This window comes from Rana temporaria, chromosome 13, assembly GCF_905171775.1.
Source record: "Rana temporaria chromosome 13, aRanTem1.1, whole genome shotgun sequence".
NCBI classification, from domain to species: domain Eukaryota; kingdom Metazoa; phylum Chordata; class Amphibia; order Anura; family Ranidae; genus Rana; species Rana temporaria.
In genome coordinates this window covers 101011318-101037214 of record NC_053501.1, presented here as the reverse complement: position 1 = coordinate 101037214, position 25897 = coordinate 101011318, and positions in this window count along the sequence as shown.

Sequence of the window (25897 nt, the reverse complement as noted above, 5' to 3'; positions counted from 1 at the left end):
AATAGGCGGCGTTGCGGTATGTGGCGGCATTGCGGCGGGGGTGGTAGTATCAGATCTGGCATCGGGGGCATTTGCGGGAGTACAAGTACTTCCGCAAATGCTCAGTATCGGTCCTGATACCGATACTGGTATCGGTATCGGGACAACCCTAGTCACGATCAATGGTGTCCTCAATGCTGAGAAATACAGGGAGATATTAATCCATTATATCATAGCATCAGGGAGGAGTTTGATTAGCCCCAAATGTATTCTGCAGCAGAACAACGACTACAAACACACAGCCAATGTTTTTAAGAACTATCTTCAGTGTAAAGAAAAACAAGGAGTCCTGGAAGTGATAGTTTGGCTCCCACAGTCATGATCTCAACATCATCGAGTCTGTCAGGATTACATGAAGGGACAGAAGGATATGAGGAAGCCTGCATCCACAGAAGATCTGTAGTTTGTTCTCCAAGATGTTTGAAACAACTAGGCATGTGCAATTTTTAAAGTTACGAATACGTTTTCCGTCAATTTTCGTTATTTTAGTTGATTCGTTAACATACGAATGAACGAACGGTTTAGCGCAATTAATAACGAATAACGATATTTTCAAAATAACGAATATGAAAAAAAACGAAGATACGAAAGAAGAAAGGAACGAAAACATAGAAACGAAAATACCGAACCCAAAAAAATATATAATTACGAAAAACAAAATGAACGAAAATGCAAACTTACTAATATTCGAAGACCGAAAAGAAAACAACCGAAATGCCGAACAAAGAATAAAAAACGATTCGTAATAAATTACGAATCTTCGGAAAACGGAAATGAAAACAACGAAAATTCGAAATAATGTAAATTAGCCTTCGATAGTACTGAAATATTTCTGGACATTGACCAATAGCCACTGAGCGCTGTCCCTTTCCTCTGAAGAGGTTTGTTCCTTCCCCCAATGAGCTTCCTTCTCATTACCTCCTGGCTCCTTGTGTCTTTTTCTGTGTTAGACTGCAGTGCATCTAATTTCTATATTTGTATTTGTAATATCTGACATATTTTAGTTTTCTTCTACGTCAGACTTCATTCTAGACAGGGTGTGTGTGCTAACTAAGACAGTCAAGTCAATCACAGTAAAGTACGAATTACAAAATTACAACGAGTAGTGTGTAGAATAAACGTAAAATGTATTCTAACAGAATTACGAATGCAATAAAATCTACAAAAGTAAGTTTTTACAATCAAAGGAAATTAGACACGAAAATACGAATGATCATAAAGCAACGAAAATATATTTCTTACAAAAATACGAACGCGGCATGATGGAAAATATAATGTAAATACGAATAGCAAAACAACGAATTTTAAACTAACGTAAAAACAAAGGATTGAATAATACAGAATACAAAATATAACGAAAATACTAATCTCGATTCAACGAAAAATAAACTAACAGAAAAAAACGGAAACGGAAATAAGAGTGTTAGGAAAATACTAAAGAGTACAAATACGATAACTAACGTCTTACGAAATTAAGACTCGTTGCGAATCACGATAAACGAACAGAAACGAAACAGAAATAAATTTTTTGCTGTGCACATGTCTAGAAACAACCTACCTGCTGAGTTTCCTTGAGTAACAGTTGAACCCTATCACAGCTCTCACTTGCAGGTGCCTGCTCATCTTGCCTCACGGTAGAGGAGAAAACAAAAAGATGGCCACACAGCACAGCTATCCAGCTAGCCAATGCAAAAATGTATTCCAATGATGACTGCCTACACTCAGCACAAGATACAGGAGTTGTTGACACTGCGGTGTGCGGCCGTCTTTTAGTTTTCTCCAGTGTGTAAGGCCTCGTACAGAATTCAGCCAGAAACTCGATCGGAGCCGTATTCTGCCGAGAAACCCGGTGGTGTGTACACTTTCGGCCGAGGAAACCGACGAGGATCTCGTCGGGCCAAATAGAGAACATGTTCTCTATTTCCTCGTTGTTCAATGGGAAATTTCGGCCTGCCGAGATCCTCGGCGGCTTCACAAGGAACTCGACGAGCAAAACTATGCGTTTTGCCCGTCGAGTTCCTCGGACGTGTGTGCGAGGCCTAAGTGTACCTAGAAGAAATGATGCTATTTTGAAGGCAAAGTGTGGTCACGTTAAATATTGATTTGATTGGATTTCTCCTCTGTTCATTTACTTTCCATTTAGTTAATTAATAAAAACACCTCTATTTCAGAAAGCATTCTTAATTTACTGCATTTTTCATACCTGCCTAAAACATTTGTACAATACTATATTTATCTCTCATTTATCTCTCATCTGAAGAACATTGTAACAGAATAAATTGACAACATGTGTTACTGTGGTTAGAAAATTGCTTGCTATTTTTTTCTGGTTTAAAATGGATTATTATTTGCAACAGGCACTAACTAATAGCTTAGCCTTGTCAACATATTAATGTCAGCATGGGAAGATAAAGTCATATTTAAAGCTTTACTCCTAAATAAGAAAATATAATCTAATTCTAATTACAAGAGTCATGTGTGTTATTTCTTAAATCTTGGTGTGCGTTGTGTATTTCTTCCATATCTGCAGTAATCCAGTTTGAAACTTTGGAGCAGATCCACATACATCTGCACCGGGCGCAGCGTATCTAAGATACGCTACGCCGCCGTAACTTATCTTTTTAAATTTGAATCCACAACAAATCCGCGCCATAAGTTACGGCGGCATAGTGTATCTCTCGCGGCGTAAGGGCGCGGAATTCAAATGGATCTAATGGGGGCGTGTTTTATGTTAATATGTCGACCACATTCGTGGATGTGTCATCCACATTCGTGGATCGTCGTAAATAGCTAATTTGCATACTCAACGCTGATTTCGACGGAAACGCCACCTAGCGGCCGCCGAAAAATTGCATCTAAGATCCGATGGCGTACAAAGACGTACGCCTGTCGGATCTAGCCGAGATGCCGTCGTATCTTGTTTTGAGGATTCAAAACAAAGATACGACGCGGGAATTTTGAAATTACGCCGGCGTATCAATAGATACGCCGGCGTAATTTCTTTGTGGATCTACCCCTTTGCCTCTGTGGAAAATTGAAAAGGTAGGACCTCTACCCCCTCAGACAAGCTTGGATAATAACCCAATTGCCACACCCAAAAGACACAGGATCAGTACTGAGAGATTTCTTCAAACACAAGAAAAAAGACAAGACAGCATTGCGCTCAAAGTGAAATCTTTTTAATCTTTTGCAAGGGTAGACATTATATAGTCATTATCATAGTCCAATCATAAAAGGGGGAGGGGGAGTGGTTAGTACAATGGGTATACATTTTATCATTATACAGTAGACATTTTGCCACCCTCAAGATGGCCGACATCAGTTTTGACCCTCTTAGTGTGGCTGACACAGTGTAAGGTACCTGTGAAAAGTGTTGTGTCCAAAGTGGAGCTTGTGTGCTGAGGATTCAGGCGAAAACTTAGTCAGGCAGATTAGGTTGACAACAGAACAGGCAAAATGGTACACGATCGAAATCCAGAGAGTGGCCAGGCAGGAAAAGGTCATACACGAGCTGGCGGTGAAGTACAAAATCAGCAGGCTAGAGAGTAGTCAGGAATTCAGGCAGAAGGTTAACACGATAAGATCACAAAGCAGTCACAACACCCAGGGAACTAATCCACATAAACGGACGCTGAGTAGTAGCATCACTTCCTATTTATGGGCTGCATTGATTGGAAATTGTCCACAGCTGGCAGCAGGTGGGGCTAGTGAGTCCAAGGTAATGCTTAAAGGGGAGTTCCACCCACAATTTCACTTTTTAAATATAAATATCCCTGTAATACACAAGCTTAATGTAGTCTAGTAAAGTTAGTCTGTAAACTAAGGTCCGTTTTGTTAGGTTGTTAGAGCATTTAGTTAGTTTATAATCTAGAAATAGACCGTGGCCATCTTAAGTGTGGGCATCATGAAGCCAGACTGTATGACTTCCTGGATTTCAGCCTTGCAGATCTCACACATGCTCAGTGCTGCACAAGCAATGTAATAGGTTTCAGTCGGTTTCCATAGCAACGGGAGTGTCAGAGGAAGTTGCCGCCCCTTCTCTATGCAAATAGGCTATTTGCAAGGACTACTGGGATACATGATGCCTATCCCAGAAACCCTTGCGAATAGCCATGTGACTTAATAGCCTAGGCTAATAAGGAGGAGGAAGTAATGAAGGACTACAAAATAAAGGTATTTACAAGCAAGAAAATAAATAAAAATTGTCCATTCTGAACACTATGAGATTAGGGCATGCAGCACAGACAAACATAAAATAAATGGGTGGAACTCCACTTTAACACTGCAAGGACATTTCCAAAAGTCCACATCTCCTCTGTAGCACAACGTGCAAAAAAACATCAACAAGGAAAACCTGTGTGTGTTACCAACACCCCTATATAGAACATAAAAGAGAGAAATCCCCCAGGGTGGGGCTTTAACGGTAACAGCTCATTAAGTCAAAAAGCGTAATAATAGTAATAAAAGTTTATTATACAATAAATTAGGGCTGTTACTGATCAAAATTTTTGTGTTTGATTAATCTATTTATTTTTTTAATCGATTAATCTACTAATTTCGATTAATTATAATGCACATACAGATCCAACTACTTTTAGCTAATCTCTTCCTTGCAGGCTGATTCCCAGTGCAGCTACCAACCACTGGAAAAATGGATAGCAGGATACCAAAAACACAAAGGCAGCGCTCGATGGTAATACCGGTAGCATTAAAACTTTTATAGTCTTCAAGTAGGTAACAAAATAAATATTGCACTGGAGATAAAATAAATGTAGCTACATAAACTGTAAAAATGGTGCGAGTAATACCAAACGGTAGCAAAAGCAGTCATAAAAACATGTAGCTAAGTATGATACTGGTATAAAAATGTGTACAACAATGCCACTGCTGAATCCAGATGAGGAGAGGTTAACATCAGTCCGTCGGCATGTAGATGTTCCGTGAAGGGAACTATCACAACTCCCAGTAGATGGCTGTAGAATCCCAGGTTGATAGAGGGAAGTGTAACAGCCCTTGCGTGTGGCAGATAGTAAGGTCCCGCCGGCATGCATATATGAAGGCACAGCAAAGGAGCCCTTCAGATGGACACGGCAAGCCCTGCCGGTGTCCATGATGTCACCGGATCTCCGACGGAACTCCCTGAAGGCCCGGAAGCCGGCGGAGAGGTGAGTACCAATCAATAATTTTGATCGATCAATTTATCTTAATTTAAGATTAATCGATGAATTAATAGTTAATTTCCACAGCCCTACAATAAATACAAAAATATAAATGTTAAAAATCAAAGTTCATAGGTAGGTGTCTGACTTATCCACAGGGGTTCATTCAGGCCCTACGCATTTCGAGACCTTGTCCCTTCATCATACTTTTCTTCCCTCACTGATTTACGTCGGGCGTAGCGCATATGAGATGCGCTACACCGGAAAACAAAGATGCGCCGATCTACCTGAATCTGGCCCAATATGTGTAAATGGGCATACTTTTAAAAAAAATCCCAAGACAATTCAAAAAGTAGGTTATATACAGTAGGATACAACAAAGTCCCACCAGCATAGCTATATAGATTGCATAATACAAATTGTATGTATGGCATAGAAAAAAGAACTGTTTTATATTCCTGAGAAACAGAGAACATACCTATAAAAAAGGGTGTAATGCTGGATTGAGGCCAGGGGTGTCAGAAGTGAGCACCTGGATATGCTGTGTAGAGATCAGACTATGTATTAATATTATTGGCATCCAGGCAAAGCCTAATTGTGCTGCCCCAATAGGGGCATAGAATATGAGATGCATAGCCTCAGTTAATATTAGCATTGTTATATAGATTAGAGTTTATATAGTGTGGTTTGCCTACTATTTTCTCATAGCTAAATCTATGTGTTATCCTATGCTGCCATCTAGTGGCCTTTGTTGCAATGCACATGTTTTATATGTGATTCTTTGAGTTATCACATATTTTCACTGTATGTATGCCCCTCCCTGCTTCCTGTGTGGAGTACTTCCTGTGTCATCTCTTCAGCCAGCAAGCCACATGTAGAAGGACACTCATGTACTCTGCTCAGTAGGTAGGAAAGGCATCATCTTTTGACCGCACAATACTATCACCATTCATCTGCTGTTCCTGTTATCTGCTGTAACCCCTGAAGTTTAAAGAATAAACACCTCTTTTGAATGAATCGGTATTGACGAGTTCAGCTGTCTGACAAGGATTGTCCGCAGTGAGTATATCTGCTTATACAGGCCAGGCATAGAGGTCTCAGCAAGGGATATATCGCTATCACAACAATCGGAGTCAGAATACTAACAAAGTCCCCCCTAAAAGAAACCAGATCCAGCAAGCAAACCTCAAACTCCCTAGTAGGGGAGTGGTGGTATACTAAGTACCTTTCAAATGGTAATGGTATTTGCTGCATAGGCTGTATCACCGCCGTCTGCCGTGACAGACATGTTGGCCGGCGGTGATCTTATATAGGGGAGGGTAAGAAGGGGGTGGAGGAAGGCGGGAGCGTGCGTGCTGCGTCATTGAACAGCAGCGCACAGCGTCTCCCAGTATCTAAGGGGATGGAGGAAGGCGGGAACATGGGTGCCGCGTCATTGAACAGCAGCGCACAGTGTCTCCCAGTATCCAGGGAGACACACCAGGGAAGCCAGATGGGGCAGGGCGGGACCGCGCACATCACGCAGGCATCGCAGCCATGCATGGCATCATCTACCACCGCCCAGACCCCAACTAACTCTGACAGCGCGCACACAATCAATCGGGGCGCGCGCACACAGACCAGAGGCGGGGACGCCACAGGGGAGGCAGGACCAAGCTGGAAGATGCCACACACTGGACATCATATAGACCAAAACAGATCTCATAAGATACATAAGCTCAGGGGGGAATGTATCATCCCTAGTGAGCCACAAAAAACACCCCAGGGCACAAACATAGATTGAAGATGCCCATATACCACCCAAATACGTTGGCTATGCATAGATGCATATAGCTCACATGGCATTTGTACCAATAATAGCACCCAAAGAAAAAAAGTTTAACCAGCTGAGACAAAATCTCAGCTGGGACAGGTTTGAATTATTGGATTTGCAAAGGAATCTCACTGAGTGTAATCCTGCTAATAACATCTAAATTCTGCAAAATCAGGGGAAGAATACGCTAAGGTTGGGGACAGAGAAATGGGCATGCCCCAAACAGGCCATCAAAGTGAAAACAAAAAAAGGGCCCAGAAAGGACACAGAGGACACAAGGGGCAGACCGACCAACAGGAAGGAAAACCAACTCGGGATCGGGAAATGTCCCATAGGTCCCCTGAGTCCATCTGCCAGTGCAAAACTGACCCTGAGGTCACTGAACACCCAGAGAAAATTCAATGGGTGCCAGTAACCAGGGCCATAAGTTGGCCGCCCCCATATATGGGGATAGGCCTACGTGCGCCAGGCGAGAAAATGAGAAAGGAGCCCCCCCCCACCGGGTAAAAGGCCACCACCAGATAGATAATGAGCCGGCCCGTCATAGTTCACCGGGAATTAGTAAGGAGAGAATATATATACAATATGACAGATTTCACATGTTAAAAACAAAATCATATGAAATTACACAGAAGAATACATAAACATAAACAAAACCAAAAACATAAAGGAAACAAAGCATATAGTGGGTCAAACAGACTACCCAGCCATTCCCTTTCACCTCCAATTATTCCTTTTCGCACCCTCCGGAAGCGAACCCTTCTAAAAATGGTCTGAAGCTAATTACTTCATTTAAACCTGGGGAGGTGTTAGCCCCAAGGTCCGCAATCCAGCGGGTTTCTCGCTGAAGAAATGTTTTGTTCCAGTCCCCTCCTCTATGGCTAGGGTGGATCCTGTCGAGGATGAGGAATTTAACCCTCGGAAATCTCCCTCCATGTTGGAATGCCACATGTCTCCCTAACGGGAGATCAGAGTTGGCCGTTTTCATTGAGCTGATGTGTGTGGATGCTCGTTTGTGAAATGGAAGTTTGGTTTTTCCAATGTAAAACCTCTCACAACTACATGTGAGCAGGTAAACTACCCCTGCAGTCTTGCAGTTGGCAAAGTGGCGAGGCCTATACAGTCGACCATTAGGAAAAATAGTGTCTTGTCTAGTATTCATGTACTGGCAGATAGGGCACCCACCACAGGTAAAGGTTCCCCATCTTTTGCACGGATCTTTTCTGAATACTCCCTATAAATTCACTTGTAACTAACTGGTCCATGAGAGAGGATGCCCGCCGGTAAGTGATTGCGGGTTCCTTGGATACAAAGGGACCCAGTGTAGGGTCGATAGACAAAAGATGCCAGAACTTCTTTATTATGCCCTTAACCAGTTGGTGTTGGCCGTGGTACTTGGTGATAATTCTTACCCTGTCTGTGTCATCATCTTGTTTTTTCTTGGTGTCAAATAGTAGTTTACGTCTAGTTTGTCCATCTGCTCGCCTAAAAGCCCTTTTCAGGCATTTCCGAGAGTACCCTCTCTGTGACAGCCTGTCTCTTAGGGCCGCAGCTTCCAAGAGGAACACCTCCTGGTTGGAGCAATTGCGTTTGAGACGGAGGGACTGGGCCGGATTCAGATAGGAGATACGACGGCGTATCTCCTGAAACACCGTCATATCTCTGAGTGCGGGCCGTCGTATCTATGCGCCTGATTCGGAGAATCAGTTACGCATAGATATCCCTAAGATCCGACTGGTGTAAGTGTCTTACACCGTCGTATCTTAGGCTGCATATTCACGCTGGACGCTAGGTGGCGCTTCCGTATAGTTCCGCAAGGAATATGCTAATTAGGTATTTATGCCGATTCAGAAACGTACGTCCGGCCGGGGCTTTTTTTTACGTCGTTTGCGTTAGGCTTTTTCCAGCGTAAAGTTACCCCTGCTATATGAGGTGTAGCTAATGTAAAGTATGGACGTCGTTCCCGCACCGAGTTTTGAAAATTTTACGTTGTTTGCGTAAGTCGTTTGCGAATAGGGCTGGACGTCATTTACGTTCACGTCGAATCCAATACATCCTTGCGGCGTACTTTGGAGCAATGCACACTGGGATATTTTACGGATGGCGCATGCGCCGTTAAAAAAAAACATTAAAAACGCGGGGTCAAGTGAAATTTAAATAAAACACGCCCCCAACATCCCCATTTGAATTAGGCGGGCTTACGCCGCAACACATACGTTACGCCGCCGTAACTAAGGGCGCAAGTTCTTTCTGCATACGGAACTTTCGCCCAAAGTTACGGCGGCGTAACGTATCTGATATACGTTACGCCGGAAGAAAGATAGAGCATTCTATCTGAATCCGGCTCAGTGGAGTTCATAATGGAAACAAACTTGTCTAGACCCTCAATGGATCCGTCCCACAACATGAGGACATCATCAATGTAGCGGAACCAGGCCGCCACATGATGAGTCCAAGGCTGTGCGACCTCACTGGTCAGAAAGGATTTCTCCCACTCCCCCAGGCACAGGTTGGCATACGATGGGGCACAAGAAGTCCCCATCACAACCCCCTGCACCTGGAGAAAGTGGGAGACGTCAAAGGAAAAAATGCTGTGGCCCAACACGAACTCGAGGGCTATATCAATAAATTTGCCTAATTTGCGATCAGACCGAAAAATGGGGGCAATGACACGTCTAATAGCCACAACCCCCAACACGTGGGGAATGGAGTATAGAGGGCTTCCACGTCGATTGCCACCAATAGTGTTTTTTTAGACACATGTAGGGCCTCCATTTTTTTCAACAAATGGATGGTGTCCTTGATGTAAGAAGTTAATGGTCTTAAATGTGCATCAATATAGATGCTCACGTTTTCTGTCAGAGCACCATTGCCTGACACAATAGGCCTCCCATGTGGGTCCACCAAGCTTTTGTGGACCTTCCGAAGACAGTAATAGGTGGATACTTTAGGATATTTGGTTTGCAGGAACTCCCAGCTGTCCTGATTGAATACACCCTGGGAAAAGGCTTCATCAATCAGGGCATAAAATTGTGTTTCAAACTTCAAGATACTTGTCCTAGAGATGGATGAATACCAATCGCTATTGGACAGAATCTTGAGACTTATGCCGCGTACACACCATCACTTTATGTGATGGAAAAAAATTACGTTTTTAAAAACGTCACTTTAATTGACTGTGTGTGGGGGAAAACGTCGTTTTATGTCTTGTAAAAAACGACCAAAAAAAATTGAAGCATGCTTCAATTTTATGTGTCGTTTTTCAAAAGTGCACTTTTTACTTCACAGAAATTGACCGTGTGTAGCAAAAAACTTCGTTTTCTAAGACGTTTTTTCATCCACGCATGCCCAGAAGCTACTTATGAAGCTACTTCAATGGTAAAACGTGGTGGAACGTAACCTCACTTTGAAAGATCATTGTGAGAAAACGATGGTGTGTAGGCAACTTCGTCTTTGAAAATTGAAGTTTCAAAAACGTCATTTTTTACTTCACAGAAAGTGTCGTTTTTTTTCATCACATAAAGTGATGGTGTGTACGCGGCAATATAGTTCTATATTGGTCATTGATCACAATGTTCCCACCTTTGTCCGATAGTTTTATAGTCAGAGAGTTACAATTTTTTAATTTTTCAAGGGTTTCGCATTGATTAAGAGTTAGATTGCCAATGGGCATAGATTTGTGCACTTTGTTGATTTCAGCAGATGTGAGGGCTACACAAAAGCCGCCAAATTGGGGTTGGTCTGCAGTGGAGGAAATGTATCTGATTTGTTTTTTAGTAGACCAACCAGTCTACAAGGAGTATCTACCAACTCAGATTCTTGTAGTAGGTTTTCAAGATCAATTGTGTCAATAAGATCCATAGAGTCACCATCCTCAGACAAAGATAAAAGTAGCTCCAAATCATCCTTATATTGTTGGGTCATTGAATGCGGTACATCGTGTTTTTGTTTTGTATATAAACTATTAAACAGTCATTTCCTAGCGAATAAATGGAGATCCTTGATAATCTCAAATGTATCTAACTGGGCGTCAGGACAAAAACTCAGTCCTTTGGCCAGTACAGCCCTTCCGTCTGGTGAGAGCTCATAACTTGAAAGGTTGAGATGTCCATGCCTGAGTCAGTGCATGTACCATCATCACCACCCCCCCCCCCCCCCCCGGTCTAGGTTTCCAATGGTATGTGGGATACCTAAGGAAAAAACCCTGTATCACTTGTTTCTCTAATTGTGGGCCGTAGGCCTTCATGGGTAGATTGTGTATTCAAGTGCTGGGAGGGGGAAAACCTGAATTGAAAAGTTCAGAAGATTGGGCAGGGGAGTCACCCCATAAATTACATTTATCAACACCCCCAGAGATTGTAATAGGCATCGATGGTTGCGTGATACGCTTCTTGGATGCATTTGAATCTTCTCCTGACAAAGGACGCTTCGGTTTGTTATTTCTATTTCTAGGAAAACTTTGAAAAGGGAGTGAAGTGGGAACATTGGATAAGGGTTTAAGACCTCTATTGGGCATGAGTTTGTTTGTTCCTTTATTGGGATTCTGTTGAATAGGATGGGCTAATTGCCATCAATAAGCTTTTCCTTCTTGGAAGAACATCTTATCCCTCCAAAACTTTTTTATTTTTTATGGAGGGTTTCAATGGTTACTTGATCGAGACGGCCCTTGATTTTTGTCTCTTGATCCTTAACCACTTGCTTACTGGGCACATAAACCCCCTTCGTTCCCAGGCGAAATCTCAGCGTCCGGCACTGCGTCGCTTTAACTGACAATTGCGCGGTCGTGCGACGTGGCTCCCAAACAAAATTGGCGTCCTTTTTTCCCCACAAATAGAGCTTTCTTTTGGTGGTATTTGATCACCTCTGCGGTTTTTATTTTTTGCGCTATAAACAAAAAAAGAGCAACAATTTAAAAAAAATATATATTTTTTTTACTTGTTGCTATAATAAATATCCCAATTTTTTTTTTAAAAACTATTTTTTTTCTCAGTTAAGGCCGATACGTATTTTTCGACGTATTTTTGTAAAAAAAAAAAATAAAAAAATCGCAATAAGCGACTGGTTTGCGCAAAAGTTATAGCGCCTACAAAATGGGGAACAGAATTATGATTTTTTTTATTTTTTTTTTTACTAGTAATGGCGGCGATCTGCGATTTTTTATTGGGACTGGGATATTGCGGCGGATGTATCGGACACTTTTGACACAAATTTGGCGCCATTCACATTTATACGGCGATCAGTGCTATAAAAATGCACGAATTACTGTATAAATGTGACTGGCAGTGAAGGGGTTAACACTAGGGGGTGAGGAAGGGGTTAACTGTGTAGCCTGGGTGTGTTATAACTGTGTGGGGGGAGGGGGGTGACTGGGGGAGGTGATCGATGCTGTGTCCCTATGTACAAGAGACACAGATCGGTCTCCTCTCCTCTGACAGCACGTGGAGCTCTGTGTTTACACACAGAGCTCCACGTCCCTGCTGTTACCGGCTGTGTCACCGACGATCGCGTGTACCCGGCGGACATCGCGGCCGCCAGGTACACGCATCGGGTCTTCGGCGATGCGTCGGGACAGTTTTTACCCGCCGCGCGCCACCCAGTGGCGCGCGCGGGTAATGCACATGAAGGCCGTTTTTAAACGGCCACTTGGCACTTGAGAGCCGCGCTGCGGACGTATTTCGTCTATAGCGCGGATCTCAAGTGGTTAAAGGCGGGAAGGCCTACAAACAGGGGTCAAGTCCTGGGGAAAAAGTGTGGGAACTCCCACCCAAGATCCACTCCCCCACCAAAAAAAAAAATTATACTCATATGCATAATTACTAAACCGCAAGTTCTTTCTAAATCCCGCGATAACTCGCAATGTCTCCTGGGAACAATGACAAAAGCTCCCAGGAGACATTGCGGCATCGAGGAAGTGACGGAATACCCGCACACTACCTGATGAATCCATATACTGTACAGGAAGCGGCCAGTAACATAAAGGATTACTAAGGTTCGCCTGCCCCTGACAGTGACTTGAGCTGGGCATCACCGCTTAGTGAAGGATTGGCTCGGGCGGCTTGTCTGCTCTAGTCCTGCAAAGGGAACTTCGTTCCCGCAGGACTTGAGCCCTGCCTAGAAAGGGCTTCAGTTTTATATAGACATCATTAATGTCCTTCTCAACTAATCCTGACCTAGTTTTGTACTCTTCAATTAATAACTTCATCATATTTGAAGAACATAATTGCAGATTCTGCTCCCATTTTTTCCCGAAATCCTGTGTTCACATTATCGATCATGGGAAATATCTGAATACGAAGCCCATAGGGGTTAATGTTCTCTCGTATATACTTTTCAAAGCTCTCTAAGCCTAGGTTCACACTACTGCGAATTCAAAATCGCGGTAAAATGCGCGATTTTACTGCGATTTCGCGGCCACGATTTTGCCGCGATTTCGGCCGCAATTTAATGTAAATCGCGGCCCGAAATCGCAAAAAGTAGTACAGGAACTACTTTTTGAAATCGCAGATGCGGCGTCGCACTGATTAGGACAGTGCCATTGCCGACAATTGCCGGCAAATGCCGCCGATTTGAGATGCGATTTGACATGTCAAATCGCATCTCAAATCGTTCCAAATCGTACCCAGTGTGAACCAGGGCTAAGTGTCAGAATAAGGCTGCTTTCTTTTCCACCAATCTGCCTAATTGGCCACACAGGGAGGTCAATTCCGATTGGATGGCCTCTCCCTTGTCATGGCTGGCAGAATAATCTTGCATAAGGTCATCCCATTCTTTACCCTGAAACATGGCGTCTAACTACAAATAACGTACAAACAAAAACAAAGCTCTGCTCATAATCTAACAAAGAACAAAACCTTATATCAAATATATTCACAAATTTTTTTATCGAAAATGAATACATATTGGTCAACCTTTGATGTGTATGGGGGAAGAAAATGGAGAATATCCAATTTCATGGGAATCTAATACCCTAAACATAGAATGCAAAAAAACATCAACAAGGAAAACCTGTGTGTGTTACCAACACCCCTATATAGAATAGGAAAGAGAGAAATCCCCCAGGGTGGGGCTTTAACGGTAACAGCTCATTAAGTCAAAAAGCGTAATAATAGTGATAAAAGTTTATTATACAATAAATACAAAAATATAAATGTTAAAAATTAAAAGTTCATAGGTAGGTGTCTGACTTATCCACAGGGGTTCATTCAGGTCCTACGCGTTTCGAGACTTTGTCCCTTCATTGGGGCCAGGGGTGTCAGAAGTGAGCACCTGGATATGCTGTGTAGAGATCAGACTATGTATTAAAATTATTGGCATCCAGGCAAAGCCTAACAAAGTCCCCCCTAAAAGAAACCAGATCCAGCAAGCAAACCTCAAACTTCCTAGTAGGGGAGTGGTGGTATGCTAAGTACCTTTCAAATGGTATTTGCTGCATAGGCTGCATCACCGCCGTCTGCCGTGACAGACATGCTGGACGGCAACGATCTTATATAGGGGAGGGCAGAAAGGGGGTGGAGGGCGGGAACGTGCGCGCCGCGTCATTGAACAGCAGCGCACAGCGTCTCCCAGTATCCAAGGGGGTGGAGGAAGGCGGGAACGTGCAAACCGCGTCATTAAACAGCAGCGCACACCGTCTCCCATGAACACATCCCAAATGTGTTCTGTCGAATTGAAGTGCAGGCCAGTCAGGTTCCTCCACCCCAAACTCGCTCATCCATGTCTTTATGAACCTGGCTTTGTGCACTGGTGTGCACTCATGTTGGTACAGGAAGGGGCCGTCCCCAAACTGTTCCCATAATGTCGAGAGCATGAAATCGCCCAAAATGTCTTGGTATGCTGACACCTTAAAGGGGTTGTAAAGGTTCGTCTTATTTTCTAAATAGCTTCCTTTAAGCTAGTGCATTGTTGGTCCACTTACCTTTTCCTTCGATTTCCCTTCTAAATGACTTTTTTCTTTGTTTAAATTTCTCACTTCCTGTTTCTCCTCAGTAAGCTTTCCACCATCCTCTGAGCGGTGGAAAGTCATTAAGAACAGCTTACTGAACACCTTACTGAGGAGGAAGAGGAAGAGGAAGTGAGAAATTCGGACAAACAAAACTAAGAAAAAAAACACTTAGAAGGGAAATCGAAGGAAAAGGTAAGTGAACCAACAATGCACTAGCTTAAAGGAACCTATTTAGAAAATAAAAACTGAACCTTTACAACCCCTTTAACCACTAGGGTACCGCACGCCGTCAAATGACGCCGGGCGGAATACCCTATTGTTCTGACAGGACGTCATATGACGTCCTGTCATTTAAAGCCTCTAGGGCGCGCGCGCCCGTCGCGTCACTGGGAACACAATGCGCGTGCCCGGCGGCCGCGATGGCCGCCGGGCACCCGCGATTGCCCAGTAACTGAGCAAGGACGTGGAGCTCTGTGTGTAAACACAGAGCTCCACGTCCTGTCAGGGAGAGAGGAGACCGATCTGTGTCTCTTGTACATAGGGACACAGATCGGTCACCTCCCCCAGTCACCCCCTCCCCCTACAGTTAGAACACTCAATAGGCTACACATTTAACCCCTTCCCCGCCCCCTAGTGGTTAACCCCTTCCCTGACAGTCACATTTATATAGTAATCAATGCATATTTATAGCACTGTTCACTGTATAAATGTGAATGGTCCCAAAAATGTGTCTAAAGTGTCCGATGTGTCCGCTATAATGTTGCAGTCCCGAAAAAAAAACGCAGATCACCGCCATTCCTAGTAAAAAAAAAAATCATTATGTCCCCTATTTTGTAGGCAATATAACTTTTGCGCAAACCAAGTTATTGCGATTTTTTTTTTTTTACCAAACATATGTAGAATAATACGTATCGGCCTAAACTGAGAAAAAATAATATTTTTTAAAAAAAAATTGGATATTTATTATAGCAAAAAGTAAAAAATATTGGCCCAGATTCAGGTAGATTTGCCCATTACTTACACATGAGCTGCTCAGCTGAATTTCTCTGCGCTGGAGCAATTTAGCCAAATTGCCACCTGATTCAGGAATCGTTTGTTCAGTTAATTTGCTCCTGTTTAAGGCAAAGCTGAGGGCGCAAGGCCGCGCAAGTGAAAGTGGGTGTGCCCCTATGTAAATGAGCATTTTTCGGCTCAGCAGAGGTTTGCGCCGGGCGCGCGCATGCGCAGTTATGGCGCTTCCGTCTGCGCATGCGTCAAACTGCGCCTATCATACTTTCAGGGCAAATCCTGCTCAGCTGCTTGCACTGAGCAAATAAATAGGAGCAGACTTGCGCAGGTTCTTTGCTGAATTTCATCCTGCTTTTTCCAACCCCCCCTGAGCAAGGTAATTTAGCCCATTTTGAAGAGATGGCACCTCCCAAAGGAACGAAAAAAAGAAAGGCCAACTTCGTGGCTGCGGAGATGGACATCCTAATTGCTGCACTCCTGCGCCATAAAGAAGTCCTATATGGTGCCCAGCGGGCAAACACCACCGTTGCCCAAAGGAGGGCTATCTATGAAGCCATAACCCTGGACATCAATGCCCTGGGTAATCAAGAGCGTTCCTGGGATGACATCCAGAAAAAACTTAATGACATGAGGCGCAGGGTCCGGGAGAAACTGGCTCTTATCCGCAAACATACCGGTGGCACGGGAGGTGGACCACGATGTAATATACGACTAAATCAGGAGGAGGAGATTATTGCCCAAAGTCTAGTGCAGGAGCAGGTGGAGGGACTTGCAGGGTACGACTCCACTGTTGGGAACTTGGGGACTGGTAAGTTATTTTTTTTCATATCTGCTGTGCATCATGGGAGGGGGTAGAAGTGAACATATTTGGGGGTAGAAGTGAACATGGAACTATTTTTTTTTTTTCATATCTGCTGTGCATCATGGGAGGGGGTAGAAGTGAACATATTTGGGGGTAGAAGTGAACATGTGAGAAGTGTGTTGCACCAGCAACATTTTTTTTTTGGTGTCATCCACAGGTGGTGATGAGGATGATGAAGCTGGGCTGTCTTCGGCTGCGGGGCGACCCACGCCATCCATACCTGAGCCAGGGGTCCAGTCAGGCCCCATGGACATTATGGCAATGCTGGTACAGGAGGAGATCCTACCGGGGACAAGTATGGTGGAGGAAGTGGTTTTGGAGGAGGAGTCCTTTTTCATCATCCAGGAGGACTCTGGCTCCCTCCAGGAGGATACCACCATCCCTGATCAACCCACCACCCCCCCCAGCTAGCATGTCATCCCCCTCCAGGGCAAGCCCCTCCATTGTGGACCCCTCCCCTTCTCCCTCTGTCCGTGCCCGAGCCTCTCCTCCCAGGAAGGCTCTGTCCAAAACCAGGGATATACCCTCCAGCCTCCGTCAGGGTCTGCTGGAGGAGCAGGCCCTGCAGACCCGTCATATAGGGGCCATGGTGGGAGATGTAAGACGTATGGCGGACAGCATGGCATCCACCTCCACCTTTGTGCAGCATGCCCTCACCCTGCATGCAGACCGGGACAAACATGTCTCACGGAGCCTGGATGAACTAAGTGGCAACTCCAAGGCCATGGTCACCTGCTTGGTGGCTCAGCAGAACGTCCCTGCTTTATTAACCACTGAGGTTGGCAGCTGCGGTGGAGGCCAACACCGCTGCTGTGCGGGAGGAGGGGAGAGTTACCCGCCGTCATCAGCTGAACACCACCACCCGCCAAATGCGGATGTTGGGCCAGACCAACACCATCCTCGCCCGCCTGGCCAACGCCATGGAGGGCATGCAGCCACCACCTGCGAGGAGTCTGGAAGTAGGGGTTGATGCTCCTCCCCCCCTCCATCCCCACCCCATGCCTCCTCCGCACCACGGAGATTGAGGAGCCGGAGCCAAATTAATCTAATTTGAAAATTTATTATATGCTCAGAATATGAGCTATTTTTGTTTATTATATGCTCAGAATATGAGCTATTTTTGTTTATTATATGCTCAGAATATGAGCTTTTATATTTATTTGTAGTCCCTACACACGGTGAGGAGTGTATACTACAGTGTGACTGGTGTGTGAATGGGGGGGGGTGGCACTCCTGCTGGAAAAGGGGTGTCACCCTCTGCCATGTGAAAGGTGTATGAATGGACAGCAACATAATTGGAGCCTTGACGCGGCGTTGCTGCTCCCTAATACCATGGGGTATTGTTGGGTCTAATCCAATTTGGGGTGCATGTGTCGTGTGTGTGCTAGGGACTACAGTGGTGTGCATACATGCATTATACTTGTGACAAGATCAGGGTGTGTTTAATGTGCAAAGAGACGTTCCACAAGACCATTCCGGATTGCTCTTCCCTCAGAAGATCCGGTAGTGTTTATTGGGGGGGGGGGGATTGCGTGGTTCTGGGGTAAGGTCATTGCGTAGCTCAATGTGCATGCCCCTTCTCTCAGCAAAATTGTGGAGAATACAACATGCCCCGATGATTTGGCACACAAAGTTGGGTGAATACAACAGGGTCCCCCCTGATTTATCCAGACATCTGAATCGAGATTTAAGGATGCCAAATGTGCGCTCCACCACCGCACGGGTACGTGCATGGGCTTCGTTAAATCTTTCCTCTCCTGGTGTTTGAGGGTTACGAAATGGGGTCATCATGTGAGGTCCCAGGGCATATGCTGCGTCACCTGGAAGGGAAAAGACAGGAGGATGTTAGTCGTGCATGTGCCCCTTGTGATGTCTGCATCATGGGGGGGGCAGTCATACCTGACACCCATGTCACTCACCAATCAGCCAGCTGTCTCCATACATGTTCTGGTCAAACTCGGTTGGGATGGGGCTGTGTCGGTAAATAAAACTGTCATGGCTTGACCCTGGGTGTTTGGCACGGACATGCCATATGAGGCCATGTGCATCCACAATCACCTGCACATTTATCGAATGCCAATGCTTCCTGTTGCAGTAGATATGCTCGAGGAGCCGGGGGGGGGGGGCGTAGTGCCACATGGGTACAATCTATTGCACCCACAGTGCGTGGAAATGTGGCTATTTCGTAAAAATCACTGATTGCCTTCTGCCGCAGGTCAGCCGTGGTTGGTTTGATAAATTGTGTGCCCATGCGTCTGAGTATTGCAGGGATCACTTGGTGCACACACCTGCTCATGCTGGATTGGGACATCCCCGCCAACATTCCACCTGTGCGCTGAAATGAGCCACTTGCCAAAAAATGAAGGGTTGCCACTACCTTCACCAGTGGCTGCAATGCCTGTCCCCGATGGGTCGGGCTGCTGATGTCATCCTGCAGGATTGTTACCAACTCAAGGATGACTTCAGGGCTGAAGCGAAACATGCGATACACCTCATTATCACTCATATCAAAAAGGTTGTAGCGCCCTCTGTAAATCCTCTCCCGTGCCCTCCTACGAGTCGGCTCAGTCAATAGAATATCAAGAACCATAGCTGCCCCTGGCATGTTGGTGCACAGATGTGAGGTCCCGAAAATGTGGGTGCTCTGCTTGTTCAGCTCGTCTGTCTAGGTGCTGCTGAAGTTGCGTGCTCCTGCAGCTGACATGTGCCTATCTGTTGCTAACTTGCCCCTGCTTTTAGAAGGAGCAAGTTTGCCCGGGGAAAAAAGCTTGCGCGCTTCCAGCGCAAGATGCGCCTCACACGCGCATATTTCAGAATCATCGGCAGTACCTAATTTGCATATTAGCTGAGGGAATAACATGTTTGCGCAAGTTACACCCTGCGCAAAATTGCGCAAGAATTGCTCCGGAGCAGCGAGGCTGCGTGCGCGGGAAAAAGGCATAATTTCAGGCTTAGCTGGTTTACAGAATCAGCCGCAAATTTGCCTGGGAGCAAATCAGTACTTGCGCGGCGCAAATCACACTTGCTCCCGCGCAAGTGCTTCTTGAATCTGGGCCATTGTGTTTTTTTTTTTCAAAATGTACGCTTTTTTTTATTTATAGCCCAAAAAATAAAAACCGCACAGGCGATCAAATACCACCAAAAGAAAGCTCTATTTGTGGGAAAAAAAAGGACGTCAATTTTGTTTGGGAGCCACGTCGCACGACCGCGCAATTGTCAGTTAAAGCGACGCAGTGCCAGAAGCTAAAATCTCATCTGGGCAGGAAGGGGGTGTATGTGCACAGTAGGCAAGTGGTTAAGACTTCCCTTCACTGGAACTAAGGGGCCAAGCCCAACCCCTGAAAAACAACCCCACACCCCAATCCCCCCTCCACCAAATGATTTGGAGGGGTGGCCCAATACTTTTGGCAATAGCAAGTTTGGGGTGGAGAAACTTGACTGACCTGCACAGATTTCAAACAAACTTCTTTCACCTTTTCATTATGGGGTATTGTTTGTAGAATTTTGAGCCATTTTGGAATAAGGCAGCAACATAACAAAATGTGGAAAAAGTGAAGCGCTGTAAATACTTTCCGGATGCACTGTAGCTACCAGAAAAGAGAAATGGAAGCATAAAGGCAATTCCTGTATTTGGTAGATATTTGCTCATTCTAAATTAGGGGTGCACGGATCACAGTTGATCCGTGATCCGAACGGGTCACCCCCTTCGGATCGGAACACACTGCGATCCGCCGATTGCCACGGCTCTGGAGCTAGGCCGAAGCCGCGGCCTTTCCTAATGTTATGTCCGCGGCTCCGGAGCTAGGCCGAAGCCGCGGTCTTTCCTAACGTTTTGGCCGCGGCTTCGGCCTACCTCCGGAGCCGCGGCCATAACGCTAGGAAATGCCACGGCTTCGGCCTAGCTCCGGAGCCGCAGGAATAACATTAGGAAAGGCCGCGGCTTCGGCCTAGCTCCGAAACCGCTGCCATCTTGGTACACCCGGCGGCGGCCCTCCTCTGTTTACACCCACAGAGGATAAGCTTGCACTCGTGGGGAAGAAGCACACACTGGGAGTGTCTGTACTGCCCGAGGGGGGTCTCTTGCCCCTAGAGGAGGGGGGGTCTCTTGCCCCTGGAGGAGGGGGGGTCTCTTGCCCCTGGAGGAGGGGGGGTCTCTTGCCCCTAGAGGAGGGGGGGTCTCTTGCCCCTAGAGGAGGGGTGGTCTCTTGCCCCTAGAGGAGGGGGGGTCTCTTGTACTGAGGAGGGGGGGTCTCTTGTACTGAGAGGAGGGGGGGTGTTTGCACCGAGGGGGTACTATAGTTGGTGGGGGGGTGAACAGTGGGGGGGAGATGTGTATATTTCAGTGGGGGGGGGGAGATGTGTATATTACAGTGGGGGGGGGAGATGTGTATATTACAGTGGGGGGGGGATGTGTATATTACAGTGGGGGGGAGATGTGTATATTACAGTGGGGGGGGGGAGATGTGTATATTACAGTGGGGGAGAATTTTTTATTTGTCGATCCGAAAAATGATCTGATCCGTGACTCCTGATCCGAGGAACGATCCGAACCGTGAGTTTTTTGATCCGTTGCACCTCTATTCTAAATTCTATAATCGGTGACCAGGATATGATGAGAGCAAGAAAATTGAGATTTCACAAGCAGGTGAGTCACGTGCAGAAGGATAGATGATATTTTGCCCTGTTCCATGTGGTTTGCAGAGTAGTGAACATTTCTCTCTTTGTTCCTGTAAGTTGAGAACAAATAGTTTCACTTCCCATTACATGGAAAAAATTAATTTTTCAACATAGTCAGTGTCTGTATTATACAATCATTTCTGTGCATTCGAAACCAGGCAGAACAACAGTAGAATATAAGCATAAGCCCGTCACTCATCCACCATCCCCGGTCCCCCGTCCCCCACAGAGGAGCAGAGAAATTTTTACATTTCTGCTATGGACCTGTTTATTTGGCAATTACTTAAAGGGGTTGTAAAGGTACAAATTTTTTCCCCTAAATAGCTTCCTTTTCAATTCTGCTCCCATATTTTCCTACCTTGGCTCAAGGCCCGGCCAGCCGCCTGCCTGCCTATTTCCTTGCCTTCCCTGGTAGAGGGATCTTCCTCCACTCCCCACCCAGTAGTAGCCGGGGCCCGGAGAGTAAGACTTGACAGGCTGTGAGGCGGGTGGCGGCGGCGACAGGCAGAGGGTCGCTGATTGCCGCCATTACTAGTAAAAAAAAATATGCCCCTGGATTTCATTTAAAAAATCTGATCACCTTACCCTAGGTGGCTGCCTACCCTGTTTCCCCAAAAATAAGACCTACCCTAAAAATAAGACCTAGCATTATTTTCCAGGAGGGCTGCAATATAAGCCCTACCCCGAAAATAAGCCCTAGTTAAAAATGCTTGTAAACTCCTCTAATCCACTATATTACAGTAGTATATAATGTACAATGTGTGTTTCTGTAATATAATTGCGGGGAAGAGAGCTCCGGTGGGTAACAGAAGTGCAGAGCGGCGCTATAACAAATGTATTTGGCACAATTATATTACAGAAACGCACACATTGTACATTATATACTACTGTAATAGAGTGGATTATAGGACTGTACAAGCATTTTAACTCAGTTCACACTGGGGATTCCTGACAGGCAGGGAGGGAGAGGGGGAGAAAAGACAGCACATTACATGGTAAGACCTACCCCGAAAATAAGCCCTACTGTGTCTTTTGTTGGCATAATTAATATAAGACCCAGGCTTATTTTCGGGGAAACACGGTAGTGGTAGAGCCGCCTATGAGGCCAATTGAACTTTTAGTTTAAATCAGTTGAATAAATTCCAAGCACATTAGACCTAAAGGTGTGCTAAGGATGTACATTATATACAATATATATATACAGTGATGAAAATAAGTATTTGAACACCCTGCTATTTTGCAAGTTCTCCCACTTGGAAATCATGGAGGGGTCTGAAATTGTTATCGTAGGTGCATGTCCACTGTGAGAGACATAATCAAAAAAAAAAAATCCAGAAATCACAATGTATGATTTTTTTAACTATTTATTTGTATGATACAGCTGCAAATAAGTATTTGAGCACCTGAGAAAAACAATGTTAATATTTGGTACAGTAGCCTTTGTTTGCAATTACAGAGGTCAAACGTTTCTTGTAGTTTTTCACCAGGTTTGCACACACTGGAGGAGGGATTTTGGCCCACTCCTCCACACAGATCTTCTCTAGATCAGTCAGGTTTCTGGGCTGTCGCTGAGAAACACGGAGTTTGAGCTCCCTCCAAAGATTCTCTATTGGGTTTAGGTCTGGAGACTGGCTAGGCCACGCCAGAACCTTGATATGCTTCTTACAGAGCCACTCCTTGGTTATCCTGGCTGTGTGCTTTGGGTCATTGTCATGTTGGAAGACCCAGCCTCGACCCATCTTCAAAGCTCTAACTGAGGGAAGGAGGTTGTTGCCCAAAATCTCGCAATACATGGCCCCGGTCATCCTCTCCCTAATACAGTGCAGTCGCCCTGTCCCATGTGCAGAAAAACACCCCCAAAGCATGATGCTACCACCCCCATGCTTCACAGTAGGGATGGTGTTCTTGGGATGGTACTTATCATTCTTCTTCCTCCAAACACGGTTAGTGGAATTATGACCAAAAAGTTCTATTTTGGTCTCATCTGACCACATGACTTTCTCCCATGACTCCTCTGGATCATCCAAATGGTCATTGGCAAACTTAAGACGGGCCTTGACATGTGCTGGTTTAAGCAGGGGAACCTTCCGTGCCATGCATGATTTCAAACCATGACGTCTTAGTGTATTACCAACAGTAACCTTGGAAACGGTGGTCCCAGCTCTTTTCAGGTCATTGACCAGCTCCTCCCGTGTAGTCCTGGGCTGATTTCTCACCTTTCTTAGGATCATTGAGACCCCACGAGGTGAGATTTTGCATGGAGCCCCAGTCCGAGGGAGATTGACAGTCATGTTTAGCTTCTTCCATTTTCTAATGATTGCTCCAACAGTGGACCTTTTTTCACCAAGCTGCTTGGCAATTTCCCCGTAGCCCTTTCCAGCCTTGTGGAGGTGTACAATTTTGTCTCTAGTGTCTTTGGACATCTCTTTGGTCTTGGCCATGTTAGTAGTTGGATTCTTACTGATTGTATGGGGTGGACAGGTGTCTTTATGCAGCTAATGACCTCAAACAGGTGCATCTAATTTAGGATAATAAATGGAGTGGAGGTGGACATTTTAAAGGCAGACTAACAGGTCTTTGAGGGTCAGAATTCTAGCTGATAGACAGGTGTTCAAATACTTATTTGCAGCTGTATCATACAAATAAATAGTTAAAAAATCATAAATTGTGATTTCTGGAATTTTTTTTTTTGATTATGTCTCTCACAGTGGACATGCACCTACGATGACAATTTCAGACCCCTCCATGATTTCCAAGTGGGAGAACTTGCAAAATAGCAGGGTGTTCAAATACTTATTTTCCTCACTGTATATATATATATATGGCTATACCCTCTTTTCTTTAGAAATTATTCACATTCTCAGTAGAAAAGCCTGTCAACATGCTTAACATAACATGTGATATCAGTGGCGGCTGGTGCTAAAAAACAATTGGGGGGGGGGGGGCAAACAAACTAAAATAAATTGAAAAAAAGCCATCAATTGCTGCCACTGTGCCATTAAATGCAGCCACTGTGCCATCAAATGCAACCACTGTGCCATCAATTGAAGCCACTGTGCCATCAAAAGCTGCCACTGTGCCATCAAATGCTGCCAATGTGCCATCAAATGCAGCCACTGTGCCATCAAATGCAGCCACTGTGCCATCAAATGCAGCCACTGTGCCATCAAATGCAGCCACTGTGCCATTAAATGCAGCCACTGTGCCATCAAATGCAACCACTGTGCCATCAAATGCAGCCACTGTGCCATCAAATGCAGCCACTGTGCCATCAATTGCTGCCACTGTGCCATCAAATGCTGCCACTGTGCCATCAAATGCTTCCACTGTGCCATCAAATGCTGCCACTGTGTATCGCTTCCCTTAGATTCATGCAATGAGAGAGAGTGACAGAAGTGGGGGGGGGGGGGGCGGCGCTCCTGCGCCCTTTATGGACGCAGCGCTGCTGTGTGATAGCCTGCATGTGATATTGTACCAAAAAGATCCAGCCTATCGTAAAGCTGAAGGTTGTTATTAGTGGTCTCTCCTTATGAGACTGCTAGTTGCCTGGCTGTCATGCTGATCCTCTTGTTTTAGTACTATGATGAGTCCAAAACTACAATGAAGAGAAGTGATTTGTTTCCTTGTTTCAGGTCAATGACTCTATAAACCGAATCGGCAATAACAGCTCTCACATTTCTCTTGTGACTGGTTTATTTTAAACAAAGAATATAAAAACCTTTCTTCTCAATAACAGCACATGAAGTGCCTTCGGGTAATTACACAATCTGTGTCTTTAGGAATCTCCAGGCTGTGTTATTGGAGAACCAGTTCCTGGTCTCTTGTTAGCAAACCGAAGAGCAGTTAAAGGGGGTGTAAAGGTAAAAAAAAATCCCTGAATAGCTTCCTTTACCTTAGTGCAGTCCTCCTTCACTTACCTCATGCTTCCATTTTGCTTTTAAATGTCCTTATTTTTTCTGAGAAATCCTCACTTCCTGTTCTTCTGTCTGTAACTCCACACAGTAATGCAAGGCTTTCTCCCTGGCGTAGAGAAAGCCTCTTGAGGGGGGAGGGGGCGAGCAGGAGAGTCAGGACACCCACTAACACACAGCTCCTTTCTCTATCTGCAAAGTAGATAGCGTCCTGACTCTCCTGCTCGCCCCCCGAGGGATGGCGGTCGGTCGGACAAGTCCGGTGAGTCTGTACAGACGACCGGATTTGTCCGACGGACAGGTTTCCAGCGGACAGATTTCTTAGCATGCTAAGAAATTTTTGTCCGCTGGAAAACGGTCGGCTGGACAAATGTCCGCCGGAAAACAAATCTCAGCGGACAGATCCGGTCGTGTGTACGGGGCCTTACAGTGTATATTTGCTGTCCCCTCAAAATAACTCAACACACAGCCATTAATGTCTAAACT